Genomic DNA, 17,986 nt, shown 5'->3' with positions numbered 1-17,986 from the left:
TTCTGAAAATGAAGTAAAATCTATTTAAACCTTAATGAACATAAGGCCCAATCTTTACATTCTACCTGAGGGAGATATACACACATTTTTAAAAATGAATCATTAAAGGGGAATGTATAAAATAGAAGTAATCTTTGTTGATATAGAAAAATAAGTAGATTGATGATCACATTCTGTTGGATTGATGATCACATTCTGTTGAATGAGCACATTCATAAACACTCCGACGCTCAGGTTCTCTCATTATTTTTCTTGCAGGAGATGGATGTCAAACCAATCTTCCACAAATCTCACCTGAGGTTAGGTTTAAGCAGGATTCATTCTTTGTAAAGTGAACAGTTTTTGATGGGTTGTAAAGAGCCTTAATTTCCTTTTTAGATTTCCAGCAGCAATTGGCAGAAATAATACATTCTTCTCATAATTATATTTATATCTCTGTAGTTCCTAAATGGCATTTATTATATTTCCTTCTCAGGAGGGATTTTTTTTCTTCCCTAAATACACTCGAACAATAGGTCAAAAGCTAGGAACAATTAAAAAGCCCCATTTGATATAATTTCCTACAACAATGCTTCCCTTTCCACATCTTTATCATCGTGTTTACCAATGATGATGGAAGAAAAGTGGAGTACCATTTCCTGTGGCTTCTTCATTAACTGCGTCACACTAGAATTAAGGGCAATTGTACTGTTGTCTACACTGACCTCTTGAATAAAGTTCAATGTGGACATAACTCTTTTAAAACCATTTTTTAAAGTTTACTGTACTTTCTTTCTTTCATTGTTCCAAAATGCACACATTCCCCAAAGTATTTCTAGAATTTGAGTGTCTGTCTCTTCATATGTGACTTGTCCTACTGAAGAGCTCCAGGTAGTAGGAGCTCTGACGAACTCTTACATGTAATATATTCAGGACAAACGTCAGAGGGCAATCTGGCCAATTCATCAAGGTATAAAATGTGCATACCTTTTCACCCTGCAATTCCACCTATGGAAATTTATCTTGCTGAAACATAAACATAAGTGGCAAAGATATATCTGTAAGGATGGTCATTAAAGCATTTCAATGGCAAAAGGAGGAACCATGCCAACTCTATAGCAGAAGGAGGGTTAAATAAATGATGGCGTATCCAAACAATGGACTACTAGGTAGGCATTTTAAAAGTCCAGGAAAAATAGGGAAAGGAGGTCTTCATAGAACATTAAGTAGAGAATGTAACTTAATGAGAAAACATACAGGATACAAACTAAAAATGCTCCCATGGCCTAGCCAGGTAACATCAGGGCAGATGTGACCCAAGACAGCCATTGTCCTGTGTTCTTGGCACAAGGCGAAGGCTGGGTGAACTGAGCTAAACGTCCTCCCAGCGCCCACTAATTGTTGCCATGCAGGTACCAGTGCCCTATTTTGTCAGATATTTAGATTTTTCAAGAGAAGGGAAGTAGATTCAGGTATTAATGTATATTCTTGGGTGTGTGTTTAATGTTTTCATTTCATTTAAATGCTTTCAGATACAGTGTTAGCCAAAACATGTGTGTAGGCAAATCTTGGCCAGGCCACTATTTGTTACTCCTGCTGTCTAGACATTGAAAAATGTAGAAAGTTATACATCTAATCATGACACTGATAAGTTCTGCAGAGTAGGTTTGGAAATCAGATGACAAAATCGTATCGTAATTTATACACTCCTATATTGTTTGATCTTGTTTCACTGCACATACATACATGGTATATTTTCTGTGTTCATGCTATTAAAAAATCCCATAAAGTCCCATGTTCTAAGGAGAAAAAGTAATTTTGGGTTTAGGCACCGTCGCTATCTCTGTGACTTAGGCAATTTACTCCAACTTTCTATAACTCAATTTCTTCATTTGTATAAGGGGGATAAAAAGGTTTGCCTTGTGTATTAGTAAGAATTATGTAAGATGATATGTACAAGTGCACTGTATGTAGTTTTTGCTTTGTGAATGTTCAAACCAACCATTATTTGGTGATGCCAAGAAGCAAGTGAAGGGTGAGAAGAGACTATTTTAAATTAAGATTGTTAAAATGTTTTTCTTCATTCAGCTGGCAATGAATACCAAAATGTTTATCTACACTCAAGAAAGATTTGTCTATATTAAATATTAAGTAGTTCCATAATTGTTTTCTTAACATAACTAGGGACTTGGGAATTATTACTAATCTTTTTATTTGCTCTTTCAGTAAATCATTTCAATTATCCTTTGCTCTTTAAGAAGTTACCCTAATTTGGCCGGGCTCGGTGGCTCATGCCTGTAATCCTAGCACTTTGGGAGGCTGAGGCAGGTGGATCATGAGATCAGGAGATCGAGACCATCCTGTGAATGGTGAAACCCTGTCTCTACTAAAAATACAAAAAATTAGCCTGGCGTGGTGGCGGGCGCCTGTAATCCCAGCTACTCGTGAGGCTGAGGTGGGAGAATGGCGTGAACCCAGGAGGCGGAGCTTGCAGTGAGCAGAGATCGCGCCACTGCACTCCAGCCTGGGAGACAGAGCGAGACTCTGTCTCAAAAAAAAAAAAAACAAGGAAGTCACCCTAATTTAATACTGGGTAAAAAGCAGTGCAGTATATATCACTTAAAATGTTTAAAACTGCAGCCATGGCATTGTCAGTTTTCTGGAGGTGTGAGAGAGGCTTTCTTTATTAAAGAATCTGGTCCCCTTAAACATTTTCACGTTCAAGTGAGTTACCAAAAACAGAAAAAAAAATAAGATTGGAAGCTTCTTAATATAAGGGAAATAACCTGATTTTGAATATAGACATTTTTTTCTCAGTGAAACGAAAATGCAAATTAAGAAATTAATATAATTATTTTTGTAAGTAAAAATAACCCCTTAACACTACTTCCCACCTATTGCTTTAACCCAGAAAAGCCTTCCTGTGAATTTTATTTTCCATAATAGCACTAATATCCATCCGAAGGAGAAGAAAAACAACAACAACAAAAAGACAATATGAGTATTGCTCCTTGCAAGAAATCCAGAAGAAATTTTGAAAAACAAAGGACAATTTCACACAAACACACACAGCTTCAAAAACAGAAACAAATACACAAAATGCAATGACTACCTGCAATTAATCAATCAGATATTTTTAAAACATCCAGTGAAATTCTAATGGTGGGTGTTTAAATATTATGTAACAAGATCTATCATTTTACCTCGGCCACAAGAGAATACGGACTTTTCCACAGGAGAAATATTACCTGTTCATTCACACTTATTAATTTTTGTGGAAGTTGTGAAATTGCAAAAGCTTGTGATATAGTGAAAAGTTTCCTTAAGTGCCCTTAGGAAACGCCTCAGCTCTCCAGATAAACCTCCTGCAAAAGAACTGCATTGGGGTGCTGTCTTGGGGGCCCACAGGGTTCCTGACTTTGGAGCCAACGCCACCATTGCTAGGCAATCACTTATGCTGTGTCATGTCCCCTGAGAGTACCCTCCGCCCTGTAGCCTTCAATCTTTCTGTCAGAAAATGAGCAAGGCTTGGAAACCAGAGCATCATGAGACTGCATTCTGAATCCACCTCTTACTGGGTATGTGGCCTACAGAGGTGAGGACTTCACACCCTCTGACACCAAGTTTCCTGATCTAGGAAACTGGCTCATAATTCCCACCTTGTAAGGTTAAGTGTTTAAAAAAAAAATACATATAAAGTCTTTGTTGTATTGTAGCTGCTCGATAGAAAGTATTACTCTATCATTGTTGCTATAATATGTAAGAGTACATTAAGCCACATTTAAGTCTTCTATTGGACAAATATTGTCATTTTAAATACTATATTAATGCAGTTTTAAATGTTAGTTGCTAAGAACTTATGGCCAAGTATGGCTATTAATATACATAGAGGCCAGGTGCGCCTGCCTGCTCACGCCTGTAATCCCAGTACTTTGGGAGGCCGAGGCAGGCGGATCATGAGGTCGAGAGTTCAAGACCATCCTGGCCAACATGGTGAAACCCTGTCTCTACTAAAAATACAAAATTAGCTAGGTGTGGTGGCGCATGCTTGTAGTCCCAGCTACTTGGGAGGCTGAGGCAGGAGAATCCCTTGAACCCAGGAGGTAGAAGTTGCAGTGAGCCAAGATCACGCCACCACACTCCAGCATGGCGATACCACGAGACTCTGTCTAAAATATGTATATATATACACACATAGAAGAGCAGAGGTTCATTAGGTTCAGAAAGTAGTTGGAAGGAGTCCAAAAAGACTAAATTGAAAGAGGTAAACTAGCAGAAAGGACTGCGAGCTCTTTCCATCATCTTAAGAAAGATAAAATAATAATTAACAAATCTTTAATCATTTTACATGAAACATAATTCTAACTGCTTTGTGATATTAATTTATTTAATCATCCCAGCAATCTTATATTGTCATTTATATTACCATACCTATTCCACAGCTGAAATAAAAATTAGGCACCAAGAAGTTCATTTATTTATGCATAATGGTGGAAATAATAGCAAGATTCCTACTCATGTGAAACTTACATCATATCTGGACATAAAGACAAACACAGAAACAACAGCAACAAAAGACATATATATATATAATGTTCGGAGGAGGTAAGTTAATGGAGGAGAAAGAAAGCAGAATGAGGACTCAGAGGGTGACGAGGGTGCCATAGCATCAAGGCTGGCCAATGAATGCTGCCCTGCTACTAAGGCGAAACTTGAATAAAAGCCAGAATCATAAGGGGACAAACTGAGCAGATGCCATAATGAAGAGCATTGTGGGCAAAGGGAAGCACATGTGCAATGACCTCAAGGCGGAGTCTATCTGCAGAGGGCAAGAAGTTCACGTGGCTGGAACAGAGTGAGAGAGTTTGTAGCAAAGACTGAGATCAGATAATTTAAGGCAGAGTCTTAAATTCATAGAAGGATTGGGAATTTTATTTTGAGTAAGACGATGAGTCTTTGAAGGCTTTGGGGCAAAATAGAGACTCAACCCAATGTTAAAATGATAACAGGTTGTATATGACATTGTAATGGTGGACACATGTCATTATCCATTTGCTAAAACCTATAGGATGTGTAGCACCAAGAGTGAACCTTAATCTAAACCATGGATTCTGGGTGATAATGATGTGTCAATGATTGTAATCAATGGGCCACTCTGGCCTGAGATATTGATTGTGGGGGAGGTTATACACGTGGGGGCAGGGGACATATGAGAACTCTCTGTTCTTTCTCCTGAAATTTTCCATAAACCTAAAACTGCTTTAAATATAAAGTCCATTTAAAAGAATAATAACTGGAAGTCTTGTAGATATTAAGCCACAGGGAGAAAAATAGAATCAGAAAGACAATTTAAGAGATTATGGTAATTGTCTAGGTGAGAAATAATGTTGTCTTTAATAAGATAGCAGGTATGAAGGTTTTAAGAAGTGTTAGATTCTGGACCTATTTTGAAAATAGAACTGATGGTATATATTTTTTAATAGGTTGAATGAATTGTATAAGAGAAAGTAAGATGTTAAGAATGGCTTCAAGGTTGTTGGCTTGAGAGTCTTAAAGACTTGAGATGCCATTTACCAAAAGAGGAGAATTGAGGAGAAGATCAGTTTTAGGGAGGTAGATGAAGAGTTTGGTTTTGAGCAAAAGTTTGAGACATGGCAAACTTGAGAAGCAAAGGAAATTCCTGCAAGGTCACCCAGGTTTGTAAATAGCAAAACTAAGACTAGGACCAGATAACATAAACAGAGAAACCGACTCTTACTGCAAGGTTTATTACACCTTAGCCACCTTTCAGCAGCACTGAGTATGAGTTTTATATATAAACACAATAAATGCTCAGCGGCTTCACGAGACCAAGGATTTTATGTTGGTCTCATTGACTGATCATTCCCTAATAGCTAACACAGAGTCTGTCATGTATTCACAAAAACAAAAATATATTTAAAAATTTTTTTAGTTCATAGATTCTTTAAAAACCTGAAATAGAAATCTGTCAGACATGCAAAAGTTGAGCAAGGTGCTAAAAACAGATATGGCACATTTTATTTTATATTGGAGAATTTAGACAAGTAGCTAATGGCCTTTTTGTGTGATTCATTCAGAAATCTGAGAATACACTTCTTATTCAAGATAATTAAAACTTTAGTCAAGAACAACACAAAGCAAATTGTACATTTTTTGTCAATAAGTTAAAATTCTGGGTGACTTATGAAGGATTAATAATTTGTTAGAGAAAAAAGCAACAAGTTTATAAAAGAAGAAAAATGTCTAAGAAATAAGTCCATGCAGGAAACTGTACAATAAATATTGAAACTGAGAAAATTCTTTTCCAACGAAGATAAATTTTTTTTCCAACAAAGATAATGAAAAATTACTCTTTTTTTAATGAATATGGCAAATACAACTAGATAAACTGATAATGTACTAGGAAAGACATAAAATGCCAATCAATGAACTCAAAATAACAATTGCCTAATGCCCTACCTGCTGGTGCTGGGCATGTTGGCCTAGCTGGAAGGGGTTTCCCAGGTAAACTCCAGCTGTGTAGCATGTGAAACCCTAAGCAGATTTTGCAGCTAATATACCACAGTCTGGCAAAGTGGTTTAAGTCTCTCTGGACAGGCATAACTTCCCAAGACTCAGTTGCTGGATCATGAGCCATGAGATTGATATCCGGAAAAACAACTGCAAGAAACCATTCAGCTGGACATGGGAAGAGGACTCTATCAAAGACCATTCTCCACACCTAGGCTTCTACAACAGGGCATTGTGTTGCGTGAAGGGGCCAGATTCAATTCACGGCACAGAGGAGAAATACACATAATTCAAAAACAGAATGTAATTGACCAATCATTATGAAAAAATGCTTAATGGCACTAATAACAAAAGGAAAACAAACTAGTATCTCATTCATCATTCATTCATTCATTCCACACATGATTTTTGAATATCTTTTATGTGCACATATTGGGAATACAGCATTGAACAAAAGGGACAGATACCTCTACCATCGCAGAGCCCATGTTATTATAGGAGACAATAAAAATTACACAAATAAATAATATATTATTTGATGTTAGTATGAAATGCAACAGAGGAAAAGGAAACAGGGCAGGTGTGTGGGGAAGGGCCGTTACACCTGTGGATGGCAGGTGTAGCAGTTCTAAGTAGGATGAAAGGAGAAGGCTTCCAGGAGAAAATGACATATGTTCAAAGACCCGAAATAGTGTTTTGTTGTATAATGTTGGTGAAACATGCAATGGACTCAGAGCTTAGAATCTGACTGTGTTGGGGTGTACACCTCACTGCATACTGTGTTACAATTTCCTCATTTGCACATCAGGGGTAACCCCTTCAGTTGTTGAGAATTTAAGTAAGATTTCAGTATTGTGTCACAGGCAGCAAGCAAGAAAACTTAGTTTTCCTACTTTTTGTTAGAAAATGATTGCAGATTTTTTTGAAGGATAATGTTTAATGCTAATAAGCACAGAGCAATATCTTGGTAAAGATAGGGCACAATTAATACAATCAAGGGAAAATTTGTGCTAGTTAGGATGTTTTCAGATCCATGCAACTGAAATTCCAACTAAACAATAAAGAACTTTATAAATCCATGAGAGGAAACCTGGAGTTAGGGTGGCCATCAGGGCTGGTTTATGTGGAGGTCAAGGTGCACCAAGGCCTGGGGTTCTCTCAATTGCTTCTCTTTTCTATCCTTACTGTTGCTCTTTCTGAAGACCTGGAGCAGAAGGGTGACCTTGTATCCAGGAAAGACACTATTTAGGGCTATGCTCGTCAATACAATGGCCACTAGCTACAAGGCTATTTACATGCAAATTAACCAAAACTAAATAAAATTCAAAGTTCAATCTATATATGTTTATAGAATGATAAAATTGTAATTATTTTTTGTCTTATTTTTATTTTCTGTTTTTTTTTCTGATTTAAACTGTATTCTCTGAGAAATAACATTAAAAAATACATACCCACACAACACACACAATACCCACAGATATCATTAAAATAATGTATACTTTTTTTTTTTTTTTTTTTTGAGACGGAGTCTCACTCTGTCACCCTGGCTGGAGTGCAGTGGCGCAATCTCAGCTCACTGCAAGCTCCGCCTCCCAGGTTCACACCATTCTCCTGCCTCAGCCTCTCCGAGTAGCTGGGACTACAGGCACCCGCCACCACGCCTGGCTAATTTTTTGTGTTTTTAGTAGAGACGGGGTTTCACCGTGGTCTCGATCTCCTGACCTCGTGATCCGCCCACCTTGGCCTCCCAAAGTGCTGCGATTACAAGCGTGAGCCACCGTGCCCAGCCTAAAATAATGTATTCTTAACTAATATAATATGGAAGGATTCTTCTTAATTAATATGTGAAGAAAGAATATTGCATGTTGAATATTATTACAACAGAAAAAAAATATAGTCACAGAATAAGATTGGAAAGAAATTTTAGATATTTTAACAGTGAAACTTGCTTAGCAGTAAAATTATTAGTGACAATTCTTCCTACCTTTCCTCATTTTATTAAATGTATATTATTTCTATGCTAGAACATTTGAAAAAGTATTTAAAAAGGAACAAGTGTGTATTTTAGGAATACTGCCTTTTACAATTCTAGGCTCATATGCAACTGTTTCACAATTAGCCTTGTCAATTCTTCTGGCATAAAAAATTACAAACAAGGCCCTTATTTCCTTCAATATTGAACCTACAATGTCAATTGTTTTGTTTCTTGCATATTATAATGGTAGACTATTTGATAACTAAAGGCTTTATATCTTACAATATTTACCCTTTTGGAATAGATTTGTGTTTTAGCAAGGAACAAAGTTACATATAAATTTGAGGTTTTGAAAGTGAGCTTCGTAGAAGCCTAGGGCTGGCTGGAAGGTCCCTGTGGGTCCTTAGAAGGGGATCAGTCAGGCCAGCTGGAGGGGGGAGGAAAGGACTTTGGGCCTCCAACCACCCACTTTCCCCTGAGCAGCTGGACTTTCCTCTGCTATCTTCTACATTTGATTGCTATGTAATTTTCTATTTAGGAAAAAGCTGTATCTCAATATGTAGAAAGTCAATGTTTTAAATGATAGAATGACTATCCAGTGATCAGATTTCTATCTTGCAGAATAACTGCTGAGAGGAAATTTGAGGGAGTGCCGTGGTTCTCTACATCTGGACTGGTACACAGCCTGTTCCTCTGTTTGTTTGTGTACAAGCCAGACCTCCTCCTCTAGTTACTGAGTGCACTAGCGACTGTCACAAGGCAGTCCCCCTTGTGGCAGTCTGCCATCTACCTCCCAGAAGCAGGTGTAGACCATTTCCTCACATTTTGAGCTCTCCTCTGGATCCACAGCTCTAAGAAACTGAAAAAATGGAAACCTGTTGGCAGAGCTCCAAACGTGAGGAAATGGTCTACACCTGCTTCTGGGCTCTTTTGTAATGAACACATGCAGTGTTCAGCATCGCAAGCATTGAGGGCTGCACAAAAAAAGACTAAGGTGGCCGGGAGCAGTGGCTCACGCCTGTAATCCCAGTGGTTTGGGAGGCCTAGGTGGGCGGATCACTTGAAATCAGGAGTTTGAGACCAGCCTGGCCAACACGGGGAAAACCCATCTTTACTAAAAATACAAAAATTGGCTGGGCATGATGGCACACGCCTGTAATCCCAGCTATTTGGGAAGCTTAGACAAGAGAATCACTTGAATCTGAGAGGCGGAGGTTACAGTGAGTGGAGATCACACCACTGCACTCCAGCCTGGGTGACAGAGTGAGACCCTGTCTCAAAAAACAAAACAAACAAACAAAAAGACTAAGGCATGCCTCTCACAATGACATCGCTTACATTTTATTCAGAGTAAAGGTGAAGAATGTAGGCAGCATAAAATAAAGGGCTAGTGTATATTAGTTAAGATGTTTTAAATAAATGAAACAGGAATTCGAACCTAACTAATAAGGAATGTTTTATAAATATTTAACAAGGTTAGAGTAATCATCCGGGCTGGTTTGTTTAGAGGTTCAATGATGCACCAAGGATGTGGGATTTTTCTATTGCCCCTTGTGCAATCCTTATTATTGGTTTCGTCTGCCTGCTTGTAACACAACAGTGACCTTATATCCAAGCATGACACCATCTAGAAATGTGCTTTTCAGAATCATCATCACTAGCCATACCTGGCTATTTACATTAAATTAATCAAAATTAAGAAAACCAAAGTTCAGTTATCCAGTGGAATTAGTCACATTTTAAAGCTAAACAACCACATGTAACTAGTGGCCATCATACTGGACTGCACAGATATAGACGATTTACATATTTTCAAGGAGCTATATTGGACAGCACTGGATTTGGGCAAAAAAGTAAAATCATGTTCCTATGGTGCTTTCTTAAGAACCAGGACATTTCTCAGAAGCTTCTGAGAAGATCTATCTTTATGGCTCTTTTACCATTAATTCTCACGTCCATTCTGGAGCAAAACCTTGACAAGACAAAGGGATTATAGTAGGACCCATTAACTTACCACAGACAAAGGGGTAGAGCGATATCCCCCTAGTTACGTAGCTGCAATGGTGTGGCTGTGTTTCAACCACAACAACACTTTATTTATATAACCAGGCAGTGGGCCAGATTTCACCCTCTGCGCATAGTTCATGGACCCCTGTTTTAATTCACGAGTCTAAAATCAATAGTGAGAGTCATTTGGTTTATATTTAAAAACCAATAAAAATTTTCTTCTCATGCTCCCATCTTGCTATGCATATTCAATCAGAATTCTAGGCTATGGTTTTCAATTTTAAAAGCCGGGTATATTTGAAACTCAAAGCATAAACATTTGTTAAATTATTCATGGCATCTGGAAAGGGTATTCTGAAAGTTAATTCCTAATGATGAAAAAAATAGTATATATAAGCATGATTTGAAAAGACAAACACAGAATATAAGTTATTTTAACCACTATACTTCTAAATAACTAATACCAAGAAGAGCTGTATAAAATTGCTATCCTTTAAAGAAATATTGGCAGTGTGCTACAATGCCACCTATTACTAACAGTTATATATCAACATTTTATATTATAGTTCCTATATGTGAGTACCTAGACCAATGCTGACTTCTAAGATGGGTCAACTGATTCCCGACTATACCCACACTCATGCATAGGTGTGTCCATGATTTTACCGCACCCAAGAACTTCAGAGCTAGCCAATATCCCAAAATCCCTAAGAGAAATCAAAATTGTCTAATAGAAAAACAATCACTCTCCACGTGTTCAGCTTCTCTAGCTCTTTTTTTTTTTTTTTGGTTCATTTTTATAGGAATGTGTATTTGTGGAGGAACTTCACAGGTATGAGGCAAGCAAAAGCTTTCATTCATTTAGAGAGTGCGATGAAAGAACTATGCAGAGAGGCAGCCACACAGTGGCAGGAGGTGGGAAGAGGGTGCATTCAGACATTCTCTGCAAATTTTGCAGCCAAAAGAACTATTTCTTTTTTTAGAATTTTCTAAATATACAAGTAAAAAAGAATTGTGAAGCATGTATGCATCACATAACATTGCAAATCATGACATAATATAATATAATGTAGTCATCTTTTTTGTGGAGCAGAATGTGTATGCCATGTTGCTTTCCCAGAATATTTATAGATTTCCTGAGAGTGACTAATTGTTCTCCAAAATTATATTTTTAGTTGCCTTCTCTGTATCCACAGCTCTAAGAAACTGAAAAAATGGAAGCCTGTTGGCACAAGTATCAATGAACTCCCATCTGTTGTTAGTGGTTTCATTACAAAAACGTGTGTATCTCTAGAAGACATTTTTTAGAAAGAAGCCATTTCAGCTCCATGTCAATCGATAGCTTTACAAGTAACCCGTCATAGTTGATTTTATATGAGCTCAGCCCTTTCAGGAAAAAGAAATCATTCCATGAAGCAATCTTACAAAAACTCTGTTAGGATGTTACATGTATGAGAAGACTCTAAGAACACAAACCCATGAACCGAAGCTAATGAATTATCTATGGATTTCAGTTCAGATTTCCCAGGTTTACTTGAGAAGATGAATATATTCAGAGAAATAAATGCCGTTACTGTTTTTTTGTCTGCTAGCAAATGGCAATATCAATAGATTTGTCTTTATAAGATGTAAACATTGCTTTACCTAGAGTAGTTGAGAAAATTTTAATCATCAGAAATAATGTAAATTCGTCATGTATTTATGAAATATATTGATATTGTCCATCTCTATTTATTATAGTGTGCTACAAAGTCTAGACAGAGTAATCACATATTCTTTGTAAAGGCATGGATTGCAAAAATCATTGAATTTGCTGTAATGTCAATCCCTGGGTCTCATTCATTAATTTTTTATAGTTGATTTTACATTCCTATGAAGAAAAAATAATTAACAACACTTTTCCACCCTTCTAATTTAACTAGAATCTTGCATGTAGAATAACAAATAATGTTTAATTTGACCATTGAGCTGTGTCTTCATTTGCCCATTTCTCCATTCCAATTTAAAATGCAAATATTAACAATTTCAAATATTTCCTCTCTAAGAACATCTCATAGTGATGCAGCTTGTGTCACTATAAAAACATCAATTTCCAAATACTCATTCATTGCAGATCCTCATCTAGTTGCTGAATAAAAACAGTATCTCTAACCCTAAAGTTTTATTGTCCATTAGCTTAAATTCAACCTGATTTTTAAAAATGTAGAAGCCATTACTAAAAATACCAAATGCAAAGAAAAACAGAGCTAACACGTGACAAATCTAAGTGAGCTGACTGACATAGAATGAGGAATCTATTAAATCTTCAAAGATCTAGTTTTCTGCAGCCCCCAACCTCCTTTGCTCTAGGCAATTCCAAATATCTAGCATTAATCATGCATTAGTTCCTCTTACCCCAGCTTCCTCTCCCATACCTACTAAAATGCAGCGTAACATTTATTGCCATCCCTGGAACTGATTTGGTGCACACTACCACTCAACAGAAGAGTTTATATTTAAATTATGGACTCTCCAATAGTTTAAACATGTTTATTTTCCTCTTGCCTTGCTCTTAGTCTTGTCCACAGGAAATTTATTTTTGCCTGACAGCCATCCATTTATAAAAAGTTGCTTTGTACAAACTTCTTTATCTTTGCTGATGGTCTCATTTTCTTTGCGGTCTATTCGTCTGTACTGATATTTTTATGTGTGATAAGAAGGTTATCTACCAAATGGCAGGAGACTTACTGCCAGTAGTGGCAGCTGTTCAATTTTAGATGATCTTCTGAATCATAACTTTCCTAGGGAAAAGACACAGTGTATGTGCATTAAATGTGGTTATTTTAAAATTTGTTTATTCACATAAACAATCAGAAATTTAGCTTTCCATCTTCTGGGCAGAAGAATAACTCTCCATAAAAAGAGGTCTTGCATTTTTCTGATGACGTTCACTCCAGGCAGCCTAACAGCTTTCAATTCTGTCTCCACCACTTATCTAGCATTTGACTTTGGGCAGGATACTAAATTTCTATGTCTTCATTTTGCTCATCCCCAAAGTGAAGATAAAAATATTACCGTCTTTGGGAGTATTGTTAGCAGGATTGAGTGAGTTAATATGTGTGAAGCTCTCAATTGGTGCCTGGCAGGTAGAAGGCACTCCATGAAAGTCGGTCATTCTTATTATTGCAACAATAACTTTATCTTAACGACAATCAAAACATCATCTTGGGTTTTGTCTGTATGACTGATGGACTGGCATTTTCATCACATCAACCATTATTTAGGATAGGATAATCTCAGTTGTTGAGTGATGTTATTACAGAAGTTCAGTAACATTCAGTAAAGTCTCAGCAACACTATTCAATAATATTGAAGAACCGTATCACCTTTTACAGTCAATTTAAATAACCAGGAAACTGTAAACAACCATACTTTTTCCAGAGTTGTTTTCCTGATGGGGCATGCAGAACAGTACAATTGCTACAGTGTACATCAGGTGTGGGCTCTTCTCAAAAATGTTAAGTGTGAATATAAATATAGGAATGTAAAAAATGTAAAGGCTGTTTTATTGTATGTGTGTGTGTGTTATGAAGGTATTCTGACAAAAATTGAAAACGTTTCTCTTATTCCATCAGATGCAGAAACAAAGAAAGCAGTTCTATAAGTAGTATGGGCTGCTTCATACTTTGAGATATAGAAGTCCAGACAGGTACCTAGTTACATGTTAAGGCCAAGAACAGGGGAACTGTTACTGACTCCTCTCTTTCCCTCTACCACATCACCCAGCTGCGCTCCTACTTACTGCTCATTCAGCCCTGTTGGCTGCAGACTCTAAGTGTCTCTTAAATCTATCCCCATTGGTTATTCTCAAGGATGAAGCTCCACCATCTTGAGCTTGGATGACTGCAATAGTCTCCTCAATGGTGTCCAAATTCTATCTTCTCACCTAAAACCATAACCAGAGAAATCTTTTTAAACCTGTATTTGGGGCATGGTCCTTAGAGGCTTAAGCCTTAAGTGGCTTCCCATTGCCTACCCAATGAAGTCTCTAATCTTCAGATTGACAGTGGGGCCCTGAATAACTGAGCCCTGCCTCCTGGACAGCCTGGGTCCCTCTTTGCTCTGCTCACTCAGTCACGTTGATCTTCCTATCCTGGAGTGTGGCTCACTCTCCACACCATCGACTGTTCAATTGCTGCCCACCCTTCAAATCTCAGCATCAACACTGTCCTTTGATACAGGCCTTTTCTCGCTGCACTGGCACCCCCTTCATAAACACCTGCCATTTCTAATCACACCAACCTGTGCTTCTCCTTTTGTTCACTCCACGTGGGATACTTGTTGACATTTTCTCCATTCGAATATGAGCTCCACGGGGGCAGGCACCATATTTGTCTTGTGGCGGATGTTAGCCTCTGATTGGGCAGAATATCTGATATATAATTTTCAATGCTCGTTGAATATGTAAATAAACTTAGAGAATGCCTAGATAATTTCTTAATACCCGATTACTGTATTTTGAGATGGCTTGCTGAACTGGTTTAAATTTGGATCTGAATAATGCCAGACCTACTTAATTAAATGAAATTGTAAATAATTCGGTGAAGGTATTTGACCATGAAATGGAAATATAATGGAGTTGTTAAAAACATAGTCACCATGGCTGGAATGCTGTGTTCAAATACTGCCTGTGCAACTTAGATGTGTCCCTGGGCTAATTACCGACCTCTAGTTCCTCCGTTTCCTCAGCTGTCAAATTATTGTGGGAATTAAACACATGAAAATATCTAAAGCACTTAGAAGCATAATAAGCCTAATAGTTCAGACCCAATCATCTAAAAGGAAAACTCTCTTCTCTTCTTCCATCAATTGGATGCTTGTCTTTCATATTTTCAAGCTAAAACATTAGATTATATAAAATTATAAAATTGCACAAAGTAAAAACTCTGAAAAATTTTTCTATGACCTTTCCTTTGACCAAATATCCAGATTGGTCTGGTCTGGACAATTTAGGTGTTTGGAGTCTACAACGACATAGCCCATATGCACTCCACCCAGTCAGATGGACGGAACAAATTAATCTTGGTGTCATTATCCAGAGTATTTGCCCATCACAGGTTTTCTCTTTTCACTCACTGAGCTGAGTATAGACAGTCTCTCAGACACCTCCAGATTGTCCATGGCAGGATATTTCCTACCTGGACAGCAGTGGGTGGCCCATTGAAGGGAGAAACCAAGCCTTTTGTCAGGATTCTTGATAAGCTGCCATTATCTGAGCAGAGGCTTTTCCTTTTGACCTGACAAAAATGTCCGTATATGTCTATTTTTCATGTATTTTTATGTGATAATTTCCTATTCTACCACCTTAAGAATTCAAAATAATCTTTCGTGGAAAAACATCAGGAGCTTAACAAAAATCACACTGAGTTACAGTTTCTGGTTTTTCTAAAGAACAAAGCCTTATTAGGTTCTTAAGTATGATTCAACAATTAAATCAAATGAAATCACTAATTTCCGCCCCCCTCTTTCACTCACCCCAGACTGCTTTATAGAGGATGTAATCCATTGCGATGCTACTAAAGGGAGGACACGTCTTCCAAGGTATATTCACTCTTAAAAAACGATCAGGTTGGTTTGGATAAATAACTTTGAAGTCTTTATAGTTTAAAGAAGCTGCATTTAAAGTACAAGATTATAATTGGCCATTTCTGTCAAACTGAAAAAAGATCTTTTCGCCATCAATAATCCACTTTAGGTATATAGTGATGCAAAAACATTTCATCTTTTAAATTGATTGCATATTAGCACATTTTGGTCAATGAGTTTATTTTTTCTTTTTATTTCCAAAGATGCAATAAGTAAGAAAAAAAAGCTTTTAAACAGGCTTTTAAACAGCCAGAAATGACATGATTTATTTGCATGAATTGCACATATGGCTGAAGTTCTTCCTGTGCCATATTTTCAATACGTTAAAATATTTTCTACATTATGATGTTTTATAAAGTTATTCTCAGCAACTCTGGGGAATATAGCTATTATATCCTTAGGAAGATGAAATGATCCTCATTCTTCTGGGAGTTCAGTGTTATTAAAGAGGTTTATAAGCACTAGATATGGAATTTAAAATTATTTACCTTAGTCTTCTTTTGTGTTTGTAATTAAGCACCGTAAAAATGCAGAAAAGAGCAGACACAGGAAGTAATAAATGTAAAAATATTGTATAACTTCACTGTACTACAAATGTATATTGTCCCATTTTGCCTTCAAAGTAAATGAACTTGGGAAATCATTATATGTATACATATATACACACACACATATACTTATTAGATCCATAAATATATATGTACTTTTAGGACTGCTATATCAGAGGCAAATAAAGGGTTTGCTATTTCCCTGAATTTCCGCTAGACACATTTTAAAAGCAAAGTGGGTTTACTAGTGGTGACATTTTAAAACAGGAACATTTGGATGATTTGAAGTGAACCAATTCTGAGACTCAGTCATTACCATGGCAACACCAGGGTTCAGAAGTCTTCATGTGGAGGCAATCATTGGGTACTCTTGCGTAAAGCACAGATGATTTAGTCCTGCTTTTGTCAGAAAGGTTAAATGGATTCTTTTAATAAACTGGAAAATGTGCCAATAAGTCCAATATCCATGAAAGTAGATATCACTAATGGTTCATCAACCTAAGTCTTCCCACGAAGGGTTCAACTTCCTTCAAAGCATGTGGGAGAGTCATTTCCCTCCATTTCTGAGATGGTATGTTGTTAGCCTTCCAAAAAGTGAAGGACACTAATTGATTCCTTTATTCAATTTTACAAATCATTCCTTGTGTATAACTTTTGCTAATAAAGCGAAATAAATTTCCTACCTATTCATTCAAAATATTCCTGTATCACAAAGGTTAAGGAAGGGATGAGCATAAATGTTCCACTCTCCCGCTTGATGGAGGAGGGTGGAGGGAGAAAAACAAAACAAAACAGAGCAGAAACTAAGATGCTTTGAGAAGGCTCTCACGACGTTTTATTGACTGAGGGCCATCACAGACAATGCCTTCTCCACTTATTTATTTGGACACTTTGCTTAAGGAGAATAAAATAAACTCTTGGTATATTTCCATTTTTAGGGTTAAATTAGATTTTCTGGAACAACATACAAATATATGCAATTCACAGTCATCAAAGATGATACCTGTTGGTGGTGGCGGGATAGAACAGACTTTAAGCTTAAAGCTGTGTGTACACTGCTCTTGACCGTGTAGTATTTCCAGAAGACCTTATCAAGTAAGAGGCTTTGCATAATTCCGTAACTGTGTGTTTAGAGCTTCCCGAGGAACAACCACAGACTGAGAGTCTCTGGGACATGAGCACAGCCATAGCTTCCAGTCCTTCCTATGTGTGTTATCTACAGGGTGGTCTTTATTGCAAGTGAATCATTTCCATCCTGTTCACCAGTACATGTGCTGAGCACACTTTCATAGACCAAAAATAGAACTGATGATTAACAAAA

The 17,986-nt window shown here is 37.2% G+C and overlaps 1 long non-coding RNA gene across 1 annotated transcript in view; it reads right to left on the bottom strand.

The window, feature by feature from the left end:
- The window catches only part of LOC100598482, a 53,699-nt gene that overhangs the window by 15,326 nt on the left and 20,387 nt on the right, over nucleotides 1-17,986 (bottom strand). The gene's annotated exons all lie outside the window — the stretch shown is intronic.

The sequence above is a fragment of the Nomascus leucogenys genome, chromosome 5 (genome assembly GCF_006542625.1).
Source record: "Nomascus leucogenys isolate Asia chromosome 5, Asia_NLE_v1, whole genome shotgun sequence".
Taxonomy (NCBI): domain Eukaryota; kingdom Metazoa; phylum Chordata; class Mammalia; order Primates; family Hylobatidae; genus Nomascus; species Nomascus leucogenys.
The sequence above is the reverse complement of the archived record's forward strand: the minus strand, read 5'-3'. Positions and strand labels throughout refer to the sequence as shown.